The sequence below is a fragment of the Salvelinus namaycush genome, chromosome 5, assembly GCF_016432855.1.
Source record: "Salvelinus namaycush isolate Seneca chromosome 5, SaNama_1.0, whole genome shotgun sequence".
Classification (NCBI taxonomy): Eukaryota; Metazoa; Chordata; class Actinopteri; order Salmoniformes; family Salmonidae; genus Salvelinus; species Salvelinus namaycush.
Genome location: NC_052311.1, coordinates 50,726,995 through 50,746,721, shown reverse-complemented (window position 1 = coordinate 50,746,721; position 19,727 = coordinate 50,726,995).

Below are 19,727 nucleotides of genomic sequence, written 5' to 3'. Positions count from 1 at the left end.
TTTATTTCCATTTTTATTTCTTTCGTCACATTCCCAGTGGGTCAGAAGTTTACATACACTCAATTAGTATTTGCTAGCATTGCCTTTAAATTGTTTAACTTGGGTCAAACGTTTCAGGTAGCCTTCCACAAGCTTCCCACAATAAGTTGGGTGAATTTTGACCCATTCCTCCTGACAGAGCTGGTGTAACTTAGTCAGGTTTGTAGGCCTCCTTGCTCGCACACGCTTTTTCAGTTCTGCCCACAAATTTTCTATGGGATTGAGGTCAGGGTTTTGTGATTGCCACTCCAATACCTTGACTTTGTTGTCCTTAAGCCATTTTGACACAACTTTGGAAGTATGCTTGGGGTCATTGTCCATTTGGAAGACCCATTTGCGACCAAGCTTTAACTTCCTGACTGATGTCTTGAGATGTTGCTTCAAAATATCCACATAATTTTCATCCCTCATGATGCCATCTATTTTGTGAAGTGCACCAATCCCTCCTGCAGCAAAGCACCCCCACAACATGATGCTGCCACCCCTGTGCTTCACGGTTGCAATGGTGTTCTTCGGCTTGCAAGCCTCCCCCTTTATCCTCCAAACATAACGATGGTCATTATGGCCAAACAGTTCTATTTTTGTTTCATCAGACCAGAGGACATTTCTCCAAAAAGTACGATCTTTGTCCCTATGTGCAGTTGCAAAAAGTAGTCTGGCTTTTTTGTGGCGGTATTGGAGCAGTGGCTTCTTCCTTGCTGAACGGCCTTTCAGGTTATGTCGATATAGGACTCGTTTTACTGTGGATATAGATACTTTTGTACCTGTTTCCTCCAGCATCTTCACAAGGTCCTTTGCTGTTGTTCTGAGATTGATTTGCACTTTTCGCACCAAAGTACGTTCATCTCTAGGAGACAGAACATGTCTCCTTCCTGAGCGGTATGACGTCTGCGTGGTCCTGTGGTGTTTATACTTGCGTACTATTGTTTGTACAGATGAACGTGGTACCTTCAGGTGTTTGGAAATTGCTCCCAAGGATGAACCAGACTTGTGGAGGTCTACAATTTTTGGCTGATTTCTTTTGATTTTCCCATGATGTCAAGCAAAGAGGCACTGAGTTTGAAGGTAGGCCTTGAAATACATCCACAGGTACACCTCCAACTGACTCAAATTATGTCAATTAGCCTATCAGAAGCTTCTAAAGCCATGACACCATTTTCTGGAATTTTCCAAGCTGTTTAAAGGCACAGTCAACTTAGTGTATGTAAACTTCTGACCCACTGGAATTGTGATATAGTGAATTATAAGTGAAATTATCTGTCTGTAAACAATTGTTGGAAAAATGACTTGTGTCATGCACAAAGTAGATGTCCTAACCGACTTGCCAAAACTATAGTTTGTTAACAAGAAACTTGTAGAGTGGTTGAAAAATGAGTTTTAATGACTCCAACCTAAGTGTATGTAAACTTCCGACTTCAACTGTTTGTAAGGTGGCTAAGTGTGTGTAGTAGACCTTAAAGAGCCAATGGTGTATGGGGAGGGGGAAACTGAAAATTAGTTGCCATTGGCAGAGAGGTTTGGTACGCTCTTTCTTATTGATCTATTAACTAATTTACCGCATGGTGATGTCACCATGGAAGGCCAAAACTCCATCCCACTGACAGGCTGACATTTCATGCATCTTTCAAACAGCTCTTACACTGAAAGTGCCCTTAACATAATTTTCACAATTTCATAATATTATTCCAATCAAATAGTGTGTAAATATACAGTGGGGTCTGAAATTATTGACACCCTTGATAAAGATAAGCAAAAAATGAAAGTATAAAATAAATAATTTAAAAACTCAGGTATATTGAATGCAAACAAAAGGGGGTGAAATTATATTATTTTATACTAATACAATTGCTCACAGAAAGAGATTGTGTTTAACACGTAATATTTTTTTTCTCAAAAAGGTAGGGGTCAAAATTATTGACACCCGTTTTCAATACCTTTCAATACATCACCTTGCGAGGATAACGGCACTGAGCCTTTAAAAAAAATTGGAGAACACATTGGGAGGGATCTTAGACCATTCCTCTATACAGAATCCTTCCAGATCATTGATATCCTTCGTCTACGCTTATGGACTGCCCTCTTCAATTCAATCCACAGGTTTTCAATGGGTTTCAAGTCTGGAGACAGATGGCCATTGCAACATTTAGCCACGCACACCAATGGTGGGTTTGGTGTTGAAAGGAGAATGCACGAGCAGAAAATAACCCCATACTACTGTAAAATATGGTGGTGGATCTTTGATGTTATGGGGCTATTTTGCTTCCGCTGGTTCTGGGGCCCTTGTTAAGGTGAACACCATCATGATCTTTACCCAGTACCAGGACATTTTAACCAAAAACCTGATCTTCCAGCAAGTCTGTTGGTGCCAGACTTGATGCACCGGTACCGCTTGCAGTGTGGAAGCAGAGAGAATAGTCTATGGCTTGGGTTGGAGTCTTTAACACTTTTCTGGGCCTTCCTAACACACCGCCTGATATACTATAGATGTCCTGGATGGCAGGCAGCTCGGCCCCAGTGATGTACTGGGCTGTCCGCACCACCCTCTGTAGCGCCATGCGATCGAGGGCGGTGCTATTGCCATACCAGGCTGTGAAGCAGCCAGTCAAAATGCTCTCAATGGTACAGCTGTAGAACTTTTGGAGGATTTGAGAGCCCATGCCCTCAAATCACATGACTGTGTTTGGACCATTTTAAGTCTTTACTGATTTGGACACCGAGGATCTTGAATCGCTTGACCTGCTCCACTGCAGCCCCGTCAAAGGATTCTGTATGAAGGAATGGTCTAAGATCCCTCCCAATGTGTTCTCCAACTCATAAAACATTTTAGAAAAAGGCTCAGTGCTGTTATCCTCGCATGGTGAGGTATCGAAAGGTATTGAAAATAAGGGTGTGAATAATTTTGACCCCTACCTTTTTGAGAAGAAAATATATGACATCTTAACAGTGCTTGACTTGGACTGAAATTGGTTCCGGTAGTCATTTTGGGTGCCGGTACAGTTTATATTTAGGTGCAGGAGCGCCACAATACTTTTGAGCTAATATTCTATAAGAAGAACAGGAGCTCAAGCAGTAGAACATTTGAGGTGCCGGTACTCAGCTCCAGTGAGTTCCTGCCCAAATTAAGCACTACTTGTTAAACAAAATATTTTCTCTGAGCAATTGTATTAGTATCCATAATATCATTCCCTCCAAAAACGTAGCATACAATATAACTCAAAATTTGAATTATTTGTTTTATACACCATTTTTTGTTAATCTTTATCAAGTGCATCAATCATTTTTGACTGCACTGTGCCTTTAAAATGCTCATGTAATTAATGGGTGCATTTATCAGTTATTAATAATTGATAGTTATTGATCCCCATGTCCTTACCATGAGCAGAGAACTTCAAATTACTGTAGTAGATTGTGTGGATATGGGAATGGAATGCCTGCTTCTAGCAGGAAGACACACAAAGGCTTTATATCCATGTTCCAATGTTAGTGTATGTGTATCTTTAAAAAACAGACAAAGAGAAGTGTTGACAATATCAAAAATATATTTTGAAAAAATGTAAGGTAGATAATATGAACTACCGAAAACCTCTACAGCTTTTTTGAAAGATATGTAACAGCATTGTACTAAATGGCACAATAACAATTGCTTATTGCTTCACACAAGCGTTTTAATATTTTCACAAAATGATTGTACATAAATGTTTTTAGATGTAATATTAAATAGGTTCCCCATCACTGTCTGTCTATACTATAACTATATATATCAAGGCACCCCATTTGTGTGTCACAGTGAATTGTTATTCTGCATGGTATTGGATCCGTCTCGCTCGAAAGAGCAGCCCTTGCCTGCGGCTGGAGCAATAGCAGGTGTGTCTATTGGCCTGATGAGAGCCAGACAAAGCGCTTGGGTTCACACAAATGATACAGACGGCTGCGAGCCACCCCTGCCACAAGCTGAGAATGTGTTAAAGAGAAAGTGTTAACGTTTTTACCCGTATCATGAGCTTGGAAAGGGCATAATAAAAAATAATTATGTTTTTTCCCCTTAACTTTTTGTCTGATGTTTGATTCTTAAAACAAAAAACTAAAAAGGTAATGCATCGTAATTACTTTTATTATGAAAGGAAAGAGGCTCAAGGCAAGCATAATACATGTTCAAAAGAAGGCTCAAACGTTGACAGTGAATACTGTACTGTACCAACTAAATAACAGCAGCATCAACATGCGTAAAGCACTCAACATGCTTGGAGGGGATATTTAGCAAAAACATGCAAAGACACTTGTGCACAGAAAGGTACCACTAAACTGATACATTGTGATAGGAAAAGGCCACAGTTTATCACAAGAACATGACATGTCAAAGTTTGAAAGCACTCATTTGGTAGGTGTATGACATCTGCTTGAAGTGCATAACATATTTTTCTGTCATCTATTGACTATCTGTAAACATGCTACTCTATAAGGCATACAGTTAAGGAGTTGCCCAAATAAAGAGCCACAGACATTGTCCATAAAGGGATAGACCAAGGTGTGATAATCTGTTCAGATGTAGCACACTGCTAACATGCCATCTGTGGGCAGTGATATGCTTTATTTTAAGGATATTACATAGAACTATAGCAAGATGCTATCTACGACAGAACTACTGGAATGAATCTTTCGTAGATGTTCATAATTAGGCACAAGTTATGGCACAGTAAACATTTCAATAAACCTCATTTGGTCATTCAGATTTATGACTCTGGATCCTTTTCATTAATAGTGATTTGTCATTTTTTGGATTGCAGACATTGAATAGTTAACACTTATCCCACTGCTGACATCAAACATCGAAGGCCCATTGAAGCCACCCAAAAAAACAATGAGGTCTCTTTAAAGGATACTTTGAAACATTGTCTACCTCTCTTTCCATGATGGCAAGAAAACAAATAACTTGGGTGACAAAGATATGGATATCAATGGTATGTTATAGGCTGGCTGATGTTAAAGGAAATATCTGTCTTCCAATTTCAAAAAGTATTAACCAGCTCAATGAGGGTGAGAGCCTTTGTGAGTGCACACGGCGCTGGTTGGCATAAATGTAACTACATTTGTTTTTTCTGTGTAAGTGTATTTTTGTTTGAGCAATGCTTGATTGATTGTTTGTGCATTTTGTACCTTGGCCAAAGTGGACAATTGAAGTAAAAGATTCCACAGGATACACTGTGTATACACTGAGGACCTTGCCGCAAACAAGCAACTTTATAGCTTCAAACGGCATTCAAATGTTTTTCTTGTTCTTACATGGAGTTTTATTCCTTTACTACTACAAGTACACAATTGAAATGTAGGCCTATTTGCAGGAGGAACTGTTGCATAGAGCACCTGTAGCCCTTTCCTGCAGTCAAATGACCAAAAGTGGTCTCATGGGTGGAATGTTATTAATATTTCTCATACTTTCATAATTAATAAACATCCAGTGTTGCTATGTCAAACGGTTGTGTTATATTTCAGTATTCTGTGATGTATATAAAATGTAATATTGGGATGCAAACTCAAAATTGAATACATTTCAACTCTATATCTGACTTGGTAAAATTGTCTTATTTTTTAAAACCCATAACCATGTGCGTGAGGTGTATACATTTTTTCTAAGTAGATTTGTTTAAGACTACCAAGAAACACTCTGTGTGACCCTAATTTAGCCCATCGCAGTAAAAGGTTAAGGGGATGGGGTGGTGAAATTATGCAATAGTAGTGGCAACGAGTTAGCCTGGAGTGTGTCTTTGGGAGTTAGATTTGATAGGTATTACAGCAGGTACCTTAGATGATGCCATTTGGTAGAAGATGTTCCTTATAAGTGATTCCATACGAAACCAGAACAAATAAAATACCATGATTTAGGGATTTTCGCAACATTTAATCCATAGAATGGTCCTTTGGAGGAAAGCACAATTGAGAAATACTGAATCAAAGTTGCCATATTATGTCATTTTTGCCTTACCCAGGCCTCCTGTAAGACTCCATAATGTTTCATCTGTAGATGCTAAAAAGTTCAAAATGGTGTCATATGAAACTTTAACGCTTGCTCTGTAATATGAGTAGTATTATGATTTCAATAACATTTTTGTACATTCATTTATGAATATTTAAAAATACAAACACGAATATTGAAAAAAATTACCAAATGTTTCAATATATTGTCGAACATAATATACTCTAGGGGCATATCAAAGTTCCATAATGGGATCTCTGCTAGTTTTAATTTTATGGACCATTTTATATTGAGAAATTGGAGGCAATGTAACCAATCACAGCCCTCCTTTGACTTGCATCATTGCACATCATGCAAATTTAAGGACTCCTGGGAAAGGCCAAAATGTCATAAATATGACAACTTTGATAAATTATTTCTCAATTATGCTTTTAGATACAAATGTCAAATATATATCAACAATATTTCTTACAAAGGACCATTCTATGGATAAAATCATTTTTTTATCTGCAAAATTATGGCCTTTTTTGTCCTGGTTTCGTATGGAATCACTCGCATGTGTTGTCATTAGGGTAATAATGGCTGGCAATTACTGCTTATGACTGCAGTAATTGGTGAAGCAATTGATATAACATGTTACAATAGAGCAAACAAAGAAAGGTCTTAGGTGATGCATGCTCGAAGGCTGCCTCTAATACAAAGGTGTCCCTGGTGGTTTGGCACCTGCAGTCATACAGCATGTGGTCCTTGGGAAAAATGGATAAACAAAGTTGCTCCTCGAGCATTGCAATATTTGACAGTGCTTCAGTGTCAAGGGAGCTCCTTCTCCACACGGAGAAGGACACTGCAATACAGTGTCGAGGGAGCTCCTTAGGTCCTCCTTAGACAATGCGGTAGTCAAACGTGTCCTTCTCCGTGTGGTCTGTCCAGTTGGAGGAGGGCATGCTGCGGTATGGGTCCAGCAGGATGCGGAAGCAGCGCACGATGAGCAAGGCCAGGGCGATGAAGAGGAGGAGGACGAAGACAAAGGCAGCCTTCCCCTCAGCCATCCTGGACCCCTCATCCATTTCGTCACTGCTCCTCCTGCCTTCCTTAGATAATCACTTTCAGAAGTGGGAAGATACTGAAGCACTGGTGGCTCCTGTAGTGAAAGCCAAACAAATCAAATATGAGTAAATGCAATGTATATAATCAGTGGCGACCTGTCATTCATGGCAGGTGGGGCTTGCCCGTTTTGCATGTTATTTTGGCATTAATACGTGTCACATATCAGTTTGCAAACAATGCAAAAAAAATATATATCATTGAGTTAATAAAGCTGCATACAAACATGGTCTCTGTTTTGTTTTCTTGAGTAAGGCAGCTCCAAAATGCAGGTGTTTCAGCCTAGCTTAGTGCTTTCTGTGGTGGTGGGGCAAGCCAGCAGAAAATACGGAGCATTGCACCGTGATTGGCTCAGTGTTCTGTCACTCATGGGGACACTACGTCACCGCCAAGTCTAAGAGTAGACATCGAATATTCTATCCCCTTGGGTGCTGCCATAGAGTTACATTAGAAGTGCCCATCCAAAAAGGCTCAAGGTCATTGGCCACAGATAAAATGACGTAAAGTCCTGTTATACAGTAGCTTTGAATGAACTGATCATGTCAACATCATACTGTCAAAATATTAGCTAGCAGTCATCAACATGAATCAAGTCGACAATCTACAGGCAAATCCTTTTAAATCCTTGTCATATGAAGAGAAATAATGAAGAGAAATCAAAGATAAAACACATCGGTGCTCATCGGCCATTGGACATAAACATTACAGAACAAGTTGGAAATCGCAAATTCAACAATGAGTGGTTTGGAAGGAATCAGTGGCTAACTGGAAGTACTGCAAAGCAATCATTAGCCTGCAATTCATCGGAGTGGCTGTGGCTGTGTGGTCCCAAGTCTAAGATTAAGGGTCTCTTTTCCTAGTTTAAAATTATAAACATTTAACATTGGCCATGCTGTTAATGAAGCAAGATTTGTGCCGCACTCAAAACAACTGTTAACTCAGAATTGCAAAATCTGACTTTAGTGAGTTCAAGACAACTGGGAACTCGGGTAAAACGAGCTACGACTGGGAAAATATATTTTGAACTTTCATCCAACTCGGAATTGTAAATCCGGAATTTGAGCCTCTATCTAGAGCTACAACCTTAAGATCACAGACATCAACAAGATTCAACCATTTTTCCCCCAGTTTCCAGTTGTCTTGAAAGCACCATACATCCAGAGAATGCCAAACTTTGATGACAAAATTGTTCAAGTGAGTACATCACAAGGTGAGTCCAAAAATGTCTTGTATGCTGCTGCATAAATTATTTAATATGCCAGGGAGATATGTATACTGTAGCTAAGAAAGTAATACTAAGTGTATGGTGTGTAGTAAGCTGTTAGTAGCCCATGTGCCAACAATTTGGTCTATTTTTCACCTCTTAATTCACCCGACCAAGATTTACATGCTTTGAATAGTTCAGGCTCCATGCAGCAGCATTGTCTTAGAATGTTTTGCTCTCTCGATTGTGAGCTTTAAGAGGCTCTTTTGGGCTGGATTTAGGCCTCATGGTTCTGTAAGCATTAAGCGTTGTCACAGAGATTGAGAACGTCACCTGGGAGGGAATGACAGGCAAAGCCGGTGGTGTTATGTGATGGCTTATGGTGAGGATGAAGACGAAAGAGCCCGTTGTTCTAGACATATCTCTGCCAGTGACTCTCGGGAGAGAAGCCTTCAACCCTGCTTCTCTGTGACGGGCAGAGGATGAACATCCTGTAATCCATCACACTTAGGACTCAAGAATGATATTTCACCCTGCTGGCTTATTGTGTTGCCATAGGAAAGTGACAGGTGATGTGGCAGTAAGCACAGCTGAAGGAAAAGGAACCAAAATGAACGTCTGGTTTACGGTTTTAAAACATTCAGTCTGATGTAAATCTATATTAGTTAATACAATATACTTGTTGATGAATTTAAGCTAATAACCATGTCTTACTATGATGAAATGAATAATTTAGACTACAAAAAAGAAAACATGTTTAAGCAGTGCTTTTGATATAGGCTACCTTCTTCAGTTCTTTAATTCTGTCCTTTCAAGGTACAATTGTTGAGCAATTAAGTCTAGCAACTGCATTTTACTCTGCTGATTGTTGTTAGGCAATATAAAATCAAGTGTCCTCACATTTACTTGACCATTTTGCATTGTCGTTGCATTATGGAAGCCTCAGTTACACACAAAAAATCAGGGAGGCAGTTGACACATTAAAGAATATGATTGTTCATGCCTGTGTAGACATGGACAGAGTTGACTATCAAAGTGGCAAGAGAATGAGTTTTGGTTTGATTTATGACTTACGATTCTACAGCTGACTTCTAGTGTCATTTTGTAGGGTGGGCTGTGAACAGCATCAATTAAATATATGTTTTTATTAGTCAATCTGGAGAGAATAGTACTATTGTATGATGGGTTCCATACGTTTGTTCTTGATTCTACAGTGTCGAGAATGGATATTGTAGGCTATATCTCATAACAAACAAGCCTGGGATGTACTGACTTCTGAAATAATATAACAGAATGGCACGTGTTGCGCATTGACAAGCCACACCATTTTGATAATAGAAAACAAGCTATTTTTAGAAAACAGGACACACCCTTAAATAAATATTTATTTTCATATGTTTTATAAGACTTTATAGACTATTAGAATTATTTTCTGATATCGTGTGTTATTGTATCAGGGCAACATTGGGAAATCAAAATGAAAATTCAATGCATTCTCTCGCCTGTGCGCAGGTGCCAAAATGACAATACACAAAAATAGGCAAGTTTTTCTCTATGTCACTCAATGAGCAGTATGGCATTTAAACGCTAAAATAAATGACCAAAACATTATTCAAAATAATTAATGTATTAGGCCTACTTTAGACTAGCGAGAAGATGGCGTGACGCTTACCTGTTGTATCAGAAGAGCGCGGGAAATTCCGTCAGCGCGCGCACCAAAGGCAATACATTTATGAATAGCATCATATTTTTCAGTATTTTGCGAGAAAAACAATAACAAGCATTTTATCTAAACATACCCTGCTCTCCATTTTCAATCTCTTTCTTTCAAGCTGTTAATATTTCTGCCTACTCATCCACCCAGAGCTTTTGTCGTCCACCTCACTCCCACCAAAGCGATGTAGTAGAATATCTCGTCGCCAGTGGCAACCTGTTGCCATAGTAATCCATCCTTACAGGTGTAAGTGCACGAGAGAAAGCAAGGTGTGGTTCTGTCTGTGTATTTCATGACATAGCAAATTGATAAGCTTCTGTTTGAGACATATACGAATAACTGTTTCTTCCACAACCTTATTGTTAGATAATTATTGCAAAAATGTGCAGAATATCTCAATAAATAGAGATAAATAGAGATATAACACATAGAAAACACTTAATTCTGGCCTTTGATATATATATATTTTTAACTTCGCTGGAAGAAACATGTAGAGAAACCTTGCACACACTAGTATCTTGGTTTTGACTCATATCCCATTCCCCGAGTCCCCCGATAGTCCAGGCTACCAAACTATTGCCTAATATCCGAATTATTTTTCTAAATAAACAATGATGACCATGCAAGTCAGTTTATTAATGGTCTGTGAGTAATAGGCTATATTAGACATACCTCAGTGGTAAGATGTGATTGAATTACTTGATTCATAATATAAGAAGCCCAATACTGTTTTGGGTCACAGAGAGTGGGTTATTTGACCTCAGTGTTCAATTAGCATGATTTGCTCTGAGCCAGATGTCAAGCAGTTAGTCTTCCACATTTAAGAATGATGGGTCAGACTGCTTGCAAAAACCAAATCCCCATTGAAGTTGTTTACTAATCTAAAACTCAGTGATGGGCCTGGCATACAAAGCCCCACAGAGCTCTCTGGTGGATATTTTATGCATTGCAGTTTAAAGCACACAATGGTGACGTACGCTGAATGTATAAAACAGGAACCCTTGCACTTTACATGACATATGCTGACCAGGGGAATCCAGGTGAAAGCTATGACCCCCTATTGATCTCATCTATTAAATCCACTTCAATCAGTGTAGGAGGAAGGGAAGGAGACAGGTCAAAGAACCTTGAGACAATTGAGACATGGATTGTGTATGTGTGCCATTCAGAGGGTAAATGGGCAAGACAAAATATTTAAGCGCCTTTGAACGGGGTATGGTAGTAGGTGCCAGATGCACCGGTTTGAGTGTGTCAAGAACTGCAACACTGCTGGGTTTTTCACGCTCAACAGTTTCCCTTGTGTATCAAGAATGGTCCACCACACAAAGGACATCCAGCCAACTTGACAAAACTGTGTGAAGCATTGGATTCAAAATGGGCCAACATCCCTAGTGGAACACTTTCAACACTTTGTAGAGTCCATGCCAGATGAATTGAGGCTGTTCTGACTGCAAAAGGTGTGCAGCTCAATATTAGGAAGGTATTCCTTATGTTTTGTACACTCAGTGTATAAGAATATACTGTATAACCTGGTATTGAGCCTCAGGCGTTTAGTTACCGGACAGCGATGGGCCTATACCAGTGCTGTCATTGGCTCAAAGGGAAGCTGAATCTCCATAAATCTACACCCTCACTGCATGCAGGCTATTATTATGCAAAAACAATACATGTATAGGCAAACAATAGTTTATGAGTAAGTAAGAATCAAAGATTTACTAATTTGTTGATTCCTATGGAAGTTCCACTGTTAACACTTCTGTAGCCGCTGACTGTTTCTTGCTTTCTTTCCAATAGAGAACAGAAAACACAGTCTTTGATCAGCTACCCTCCTAATTAGTAGACATTTTCACTTCATGTTCTTTTATGGAAATGAATTGAAATGAACACAATTCATATCAAATACCATTTGCATAGTTCATTCAAGAAGCTATATACTCAAGAAGCTGGGTACATTTGACCATAACACTTTAGTTCACACACGAAAATCAAACCCATATGAATTTACATTTGAAAGAGGAGCATAAGAAATATATTTTACCCAGGGGGTATGTGGTATCAGAACAGATGAAACAATATTCAAACATGCACTCACACCATCCCTTGATAGATGCTTTCATGTTGGCCACATAGTTTACTGAGCTTTTAAGTCAAATTTCTACTGATAAATGAGTGGGCACATGTGCACACACATACCCTTTCATGTGAAACACACACACACAAACCACAGGAGGCTGCTGAGGGGAGGATGGCTCATAACGGCTGGAATCGAGTGAATGGAATGGTATTATACATGTTTTTGATGAGTTCAATACCATTCCATTTATTCCGTTCCAGCCATTACTATGAGCCCGTCCTCCCCAATTACAGTTTTTGTAAATCCCTTTGGTGCAATTTTCACAAGTATTTGGTACATTTTTACAACTCTTAGTACAAAACTCAAAACAGATCATCAAAAATGCAGTTGTTTCAAAACTCTAAGCACATTTTCAATTGACTAAGGCCTAGATTTGATTAGATCAAGCGTTAACTGGCAAAAGCCAACACCCACATAGCTGATATTTCAGTTGTGTCATAGCTGTTTTGGCTGTGTCGGAGGTGTAACTGCATTGGAGATGTCAAAATCTGTGAGCAACGGCTCTTGATCAATCACAAAGCCGTAGGCCTACCCCTCCCGGCTGACATCTGATTGAACAACAACACACAAAATCATAGTCACTTTTTCACCAAACTTAATCAGTGTTTCAGAAATACATGTTTCACATTTATATGAACAACACATGTTCATATAAAGTAATTGCCTTTTACAATGCAATGCTCACATTACTTTTGATATGATTTTACTTAATCAGACGGCTCTTTATTGATGATCACTTAAACTTTTGGTTAACCTATAGATTTGACATATAAACTGGTTTGTCTACCGCAGATTTTGAGAACTACATCATGAAAATGTATGTCTATAAAGTAGAAATATAAAAAGTAGGATATGTACTCCAATTAACTATTATAGGCTAAAAGGTGACATGATTTTACTTCAGAGTAAGTTTTCAAAAAAGTATATTGACAAGATCATAGATGTACTGCATGTAACAAATCCAACCAAATTAAAGTTTATTGGTCAGTACACAGATTAGCAGATGTTACAGCAGGTGCAGCAAAATGTTTGTGTTTCTTGCTCCTACAGTGCATTAATACAATACCAATACGCAATACAGTACTGTATACCGGAATATAAGCCATTTACGTAGCAGACACTTTTATCCAAAGTGACAACAGTCCACACATTTTGGTATTTGACCCCAGTGGGAATCGAACCCACTTGTCACGTTCCTGACCTGTTTTCCCTTGTTTTGTATTTATTTAGTATGGTCAGGGCGTGAGTTGGGGTGGGTTGTCTATGTGTGTTTTTCTATGTTGGTATTTTGTGTTCGGCCTGGTATGATTCTCAATCAGAGGCAGCTGTCAATCGTTGTCCCTGATTGAGAATCATACTTAGGCAGCCGGGGTTTCACGTGTGGTTTGTGGGTGTTTGTTCCTGTGTCCGTGTTTGTGCCACACGGGACTGGTTCGTTCGTTCGTGTTCGTGCGTTCTTCGTTGTCTGTAAGTTCTCATGTTCAGGTCTGGTTACGTCGTTTGTTGTTTCGTAATTTATCAAGTGTGCTTCGTGTTCGTCTTTCTTTAAATAAATCATTATGGATTCAACCTACGCTGCATATTGGTCCGATCCATGCTCCTCCTCAGACGAGGAGGAGAACGAACGTGACACCACTGCTCTGGTGTTGCTAATGACATGCTCTTATGAACTGAGACACGTACAGGACCACTACAATACATACGTACAATACTGTAAAATAAAACACACGATTACAATTCAGGTGGAAGACGTATGACTTCCATCCCCATGAGCGTACCACTCTCCTTCAGGCCATGGATGTTGAGGATGCAATGATTTCAATCCAGACCAGTCAGGCTTGGATTAGCCATGCCAAAAGGTTTTTCCCCAAGCACATTTACTGTGATGTTGATGAGAACCTATGAACCTACGGCCAAATGCTCAAGACATGCTTGATGCAATGGTGCCTGCTAAACACTGCTTCTTTAATTTGATCACATTGTGAAAGATGTCTTGAATGATGACACCTTTGATCACACATGGGAGGGAAATTATGTAAATGTGATGTTCAGTCAATTTTAATGGGCTGTGCAAGTGTTTTGCCTAATGTGAAAAAGTGTCATGTACTGTAATTAACAAAAAAACTAAATTGAGAAGATATCAATATGTTTTGTTTTGGTGATTAAACCAATATACTCATTATATTTCACAGTAAACTTTTATTTTGAATCAATGGTTGTGTGGTCAAAGATGTATACAAATGAAATGGATGCACAATGAAAGGTTTTGAATGTAAGACTGGCTGCGTAACAAGTGTTACCAGTGTGGAGTTTAGAAAATTCACCACATACTTGTGAAAATAGTACCAAAGCGCAAAAAAAGGTGCCAACAACTTCCTGTGAGACACACACACACAGTCTTGTACAACTAACCTTGTGGGGACACACAATTCAGTCCCATTCAAAATCCTATTTTCCTAACCCTAAACCATACCCTAACCTGCACCCTAAGTGTAACCTTAACCCAAAACCTTAACCTTAACCCTAAACCTAGTTCCTAACCCTAAACCCCCTAGAAGTAGCATTTGACCTTGTGGGGACTAACAAAATGTTTGTTTGTTTACTATTCTTGTATAGTTAAACACATCCACACACACAAATGCCCACTCGACAAAAACAGACATATCCTCTCATGTGAAAGCCCGATTTTCCTAAACTATTCATCAGGCACAGCCTCAGAAGAATAACCATTAAAATTGTTTTTTTTAAACTGGTGGGCTAAAATTGATTTCGTTTCATTTTTTTTTAATTGAATGTATGTATACTACCTGACCAAAAGTATATGGTCACCTGCTCGTCGAACATCTCATTCCAAAATCATGGGCATTAATATGGAGTTGATCCCCTCTTCACAGCTATAACGGTCTCCACTCTTCTGGGAATGCTTTCCACTAGATGTTGGAACATTGCTGTGGGGACTTGCTTCCATTCAGCCACAAGAGCATTAGTGAGGTCGGGCACTGATGTTGGGCAATTAGGCAATTAGGCCTGGCTTGCAGTTAGCGTTCCAATTCATCCCAAAGGTGTTCGATGGGGTTGAGGTCAGGGCTCAAGTTTTTCCACACCGATCTCGACAAACCATTTCTGTATGGACCTCGCTTTGTGCACAGGGGCATTGTCATGCTGAAACAGCAAAGGGCCTTCCCCAAACTGTTGCCACAAAGTAGGCCAGCACAGAATCGTCTAGAATATCATTGCATGCTGTAGCATTAAGATTTCCCTTCACTGGAACCATAAACAACAGCCCCAGACCATTATTCCGCCTCCACCAGACTTTACAGTTGGCACTATGTATTCGGGTGGTAGCATTCTCCTTGCATCTGCAGATTCATCCGTCAGACTGCCAGATGGAGAAGCTTGATTCATCACTCCAGATAACACGTTTCCACTGCTCCAGAATCCAATGGCAGCGAGCTTTATACCACTCATGTCTACGCTTGGCATTGAATTTCCCGATGAACAGTTCAGTTCTTGTGCTGACCACGCTTCCAGAGGCAGATTGGAACTTGGTAGTGAGTGTTGCAACCGAGGACAATTTATTTTAACGCTCTATGCGCTTCAGCACTTGGCGGTCCCTTTCTGTCCCGTTCGGCTGTGTGCTCGATTTTATATGCCTGTCATCAACGGGTGTTGCTAGAATTTCCAATACTTTTGTATATATAGCTAATGTGTATGTATGTGTGCATATACAGTATATTATTATTTTCTTTGCTACTGCAGATGCAGTGTCTTATAAACCCATGTGGGTTGGGCATCCTGAAGATGTGACACTATAATAAGGAAATCAATCAATCAATCAAATCCTTGCTTTACTTTAGACATTCCCAGCTAAGACATACTTTGTCTGACACCAATAGTTCCTCTCCATTCCATGTAGACTCATCTGTGTGTTCTTCCCAGCTTCCATGAATTAGTAGCTTTGTGCTGACTTCAACAAATCTAATCCCTGTATTTCTTAAACAAAAATCCCGGCAGGAATAACCTCAATAATGTAATTTGGAGAGGAGTGTAATAGTCAGGGGCTGCTCAGACATGATTAAGTATTAGTTTATCTGAACCAAGAATAATACCTACAATGCACGTGTCCCACTTAGCTAACGTTACACTCCCAAGACATTTTCAAGAGTGACAAGGAGAAATGTTTTGCGTAACATTTAAATGTATTAATGAAAGGTCTATTTATGAGAATGATGTTTAGTGGCTTTGGGGCCTGGATGGACTAGGTGTGATGAACATATATTCTATTTGGAAACATACCTAACTCCATGTCTCAGTAGTCTGATTGACTTCATGTGTGTATTGTAGTAATATGCTATGTTGTTGGATGGTGTTGATCTGTCAGTAAACATGTGGCCTATTGAATGTGTAGTGAAGAAAAGTTAAGTAAACCCTTGAGTCTTGAACACGAATGTCAAAATAAAGATCATTCATTATTGACAGTTCATGCAACAGTTAAGATTGCATTTGTCCATCAAAGAGCTCATATAAGGGCATGGAAGGACGTCACAAATGGATTAATGGTTGCTACGTTTCTATCCACAAGAGGGCAGTATAATATTATACATCTCATGTACATAATCCAAAAAGGATCTTTAGTCAGACGCCATTCATGTATAAAGCAGTAAATAAACATCTCAAATGTTTATTGATCAGTGCCTAGATCCTGTCGAACATGGAGTTTATGGCTCTGTAAATTTGATTCATTCACAACAGCAGCCCTGAAAGTGGCTTTTGAGCCTGGAAAATATCCTGCATGTACTGTACAGGAAGTTTGACAAGTGTTTAATTTCCTGAAGTGACTGTCTGGGAGAGTTGTGGCCTCTATGCTCATGGCAGCTCTGCAGCAGAGCAGGCCCACTGTATACAACTGTAGAGTAGACCACTAAAAATATCAAAGTCCCAATCGCTTGCTCGCACGCTCTCTCTCTCTCTGAGTTATTACAGCATATTTGCTGCTCTTCCATAGAAATCAATGTAGAAATCACTACACACTCATCTTTAGTGGTGATGTGGAGCTCATAATGACTGGATGCTTTTGACTTGATCCTGCTCTGTTTACAATGTAAAATAAGGGGATCACAAGCGCTTTTAAAACATATATTTTGCTGTTAATTACCATGAGTAATCAACCTTTCGATTGCCACAACAGAATTCTATGATGTATCACATCATTTGAATTAATGAGGTAGAGGGCAGATACATTTGGTGTGAAAACAGAAATGAAATACAACAGGAACTATTGGCCTCTCAGACAGAATCCCTATTGGTGAGGATTCTTCATCACACAAAGATTCCTCTGTTCTGTGGCCCATCTTTATTTTGTGTTCTTGTACTTTGGGGGCAATCTACTGTATGTAATATCCATTGCCAGATGAATGACAGATTTCTTTGTTTGATTTTCTTTGTGAAAGTGAGAAATGAGTAATTACATGATACACACCTCTGCGTTATCAGCAGCCTTGCACTATGCACGATGGGCAATGTACATTCCTTCTTCACAAAAACAAGTTTAAAAATCAATGAGATAAGGTTTCATGATCAATTCTTAGGCAGTGTTTCTGGTCTTCACTTTCCCCTCTCTCATTCTCTGGCTTTTTACCTGATGGAACTGTAGAGAATCCGGAAATAGCCCAACTTATTTAAAATGACAAAGACTAAAATGTTACTGCCTGAAAAGAAAATCAGCATTTCTCCAAACTGTCATCTCCTCAATCTCCCAAAGACAGTAATGATCATTAGGCTGTGCAATTTAAGGAACAAATTTGTGTGGGGAAAAAAAGAAAGAAGGAATCATGTCTCGGGGAAGAATGGGAAGAGGTTCCGAATCATTAGCTCTGTGGAAGTGCCGCTGTTACGGGACTAATTGAGTGTCTGGGTGAGCCATCGTTGGGTCGGCCTCAAAGCGCCGGCGTCAGCATAACCAGGTGGGCGGCTGTAAAGCTAGGAAAATGAAGCCCCACTTCCAGGCAGGAGTAATCAGTGCAGTTTAATAGGGGCGACTTTGAGCCGATTCAGCTGATGAGCGGTGGGCGGCATAAAAGGTCATGAAAGGCAGAGCGAGGGAGTGTATGGCGTGTTAAGTGAGGTTAGGTACACGTACTGCTGAGTTAAGCAATTTAATTACAATGTACAAACACCTGAAGATGTGTAAGGAAGTGGAAAAATGGTCTATTGTCACACTACACTCCCCGTTCTGTTTGATCTTGTTCATTTCAACAGTGACTTTAGAATCCAGGTCACACCGCCTTTCTCAGACACTGGAACAAAGTGAACAGTGGTTGAATGCTTTATCAGGGTCTTCCCTCCTTGCAGCCTTGAGTCTCGCAGAATCACCACACACGGGTGGAGGAGCTTTCAGCTTTGTTAGTTGTAGATCTGAACTTTTAGGAAAGTAATGATATCATTCCCTTGCTTTACATCCTGCAAGTCACATAAGTCATTTACATAACTCAGTGAACTTCACGTAAAGTTGATCTACCCACCCTTTTTTTATGTCAAGAATTTAGAAATGGTGGTATTCCTCAAGAGCTATAACCACATAGCTGCTAGACAAGCTACCCACTGAGCTGGAAGTGGAAACCAATTTCATCATCCATTTCACTTCATCATCCACAGCTGGACAGGACGTACAGTTGATGTCGGAAGTTTACATACACTTAGGTTGGAGTCATGAAAACTCATTTTTCAACCACTCCACAAATTTCTTGTGAACAAACTATAGTTTTGGTCTGTTAGGACATCTACTTTGAGCATGACACAAGTAATTTTTCCAACAATTGTTTAATAACAGATTATTTCACGTACAATTCACTGTATCACAATTCCAGTGGGTCAGAAATTTACATACACTAAGTTGACTGTGCCTTTAAACAGCTTGGTAAATTCCAAAAGAAGCTTCTGATAGGCTAATTGGCATAATTTGAGTCAATTGGAGGTGTACCTGTGTATGTATTTCAAGGCCTACCTTCAAACTCAGTGCCTCTTTGCTTGACATCATGGGAAAATCTGAATAAATCAGCTAAGACCTCAGAAAAATGTTTGGTTCATCCTTGGGAGCAATTTCCAAATGCCTGAACGTACCACGTTCATCTGTACAAACAATAGTATGCAAGTATAAACACCATGGGACCACGCAGACATCATACCGCTCAGGAAGGAGACGCGTTCGGTCTCCTAGAGATGAACGTACTTTGAAAAAGTGCAAAAAGTGCAAATCAATGCCAGAACAACAGCAAAGGACCTTGTGAAGATGCTGGAGGAAACAGGTACAAAATTATCTATATCCACAGTAAAACGAGTCCTATATCGACATAACCTGAAAGGCCGTTCAGCAAGAAAGAAGCCACTGCTCCAAAACCGCCATTTAAAGCCAGATTACGGTTTGCAACTGCACATGAGGACAAAGATTGTACTTTTTGGAGAAATGTCCTCTGGTCTGATGAAACAAAAATAGAACTGTTTGGCCATAATGACCATCGTTATGTTTGGAGGATAAAGGGGGAGGCTTGCAAGCCGAAGAACA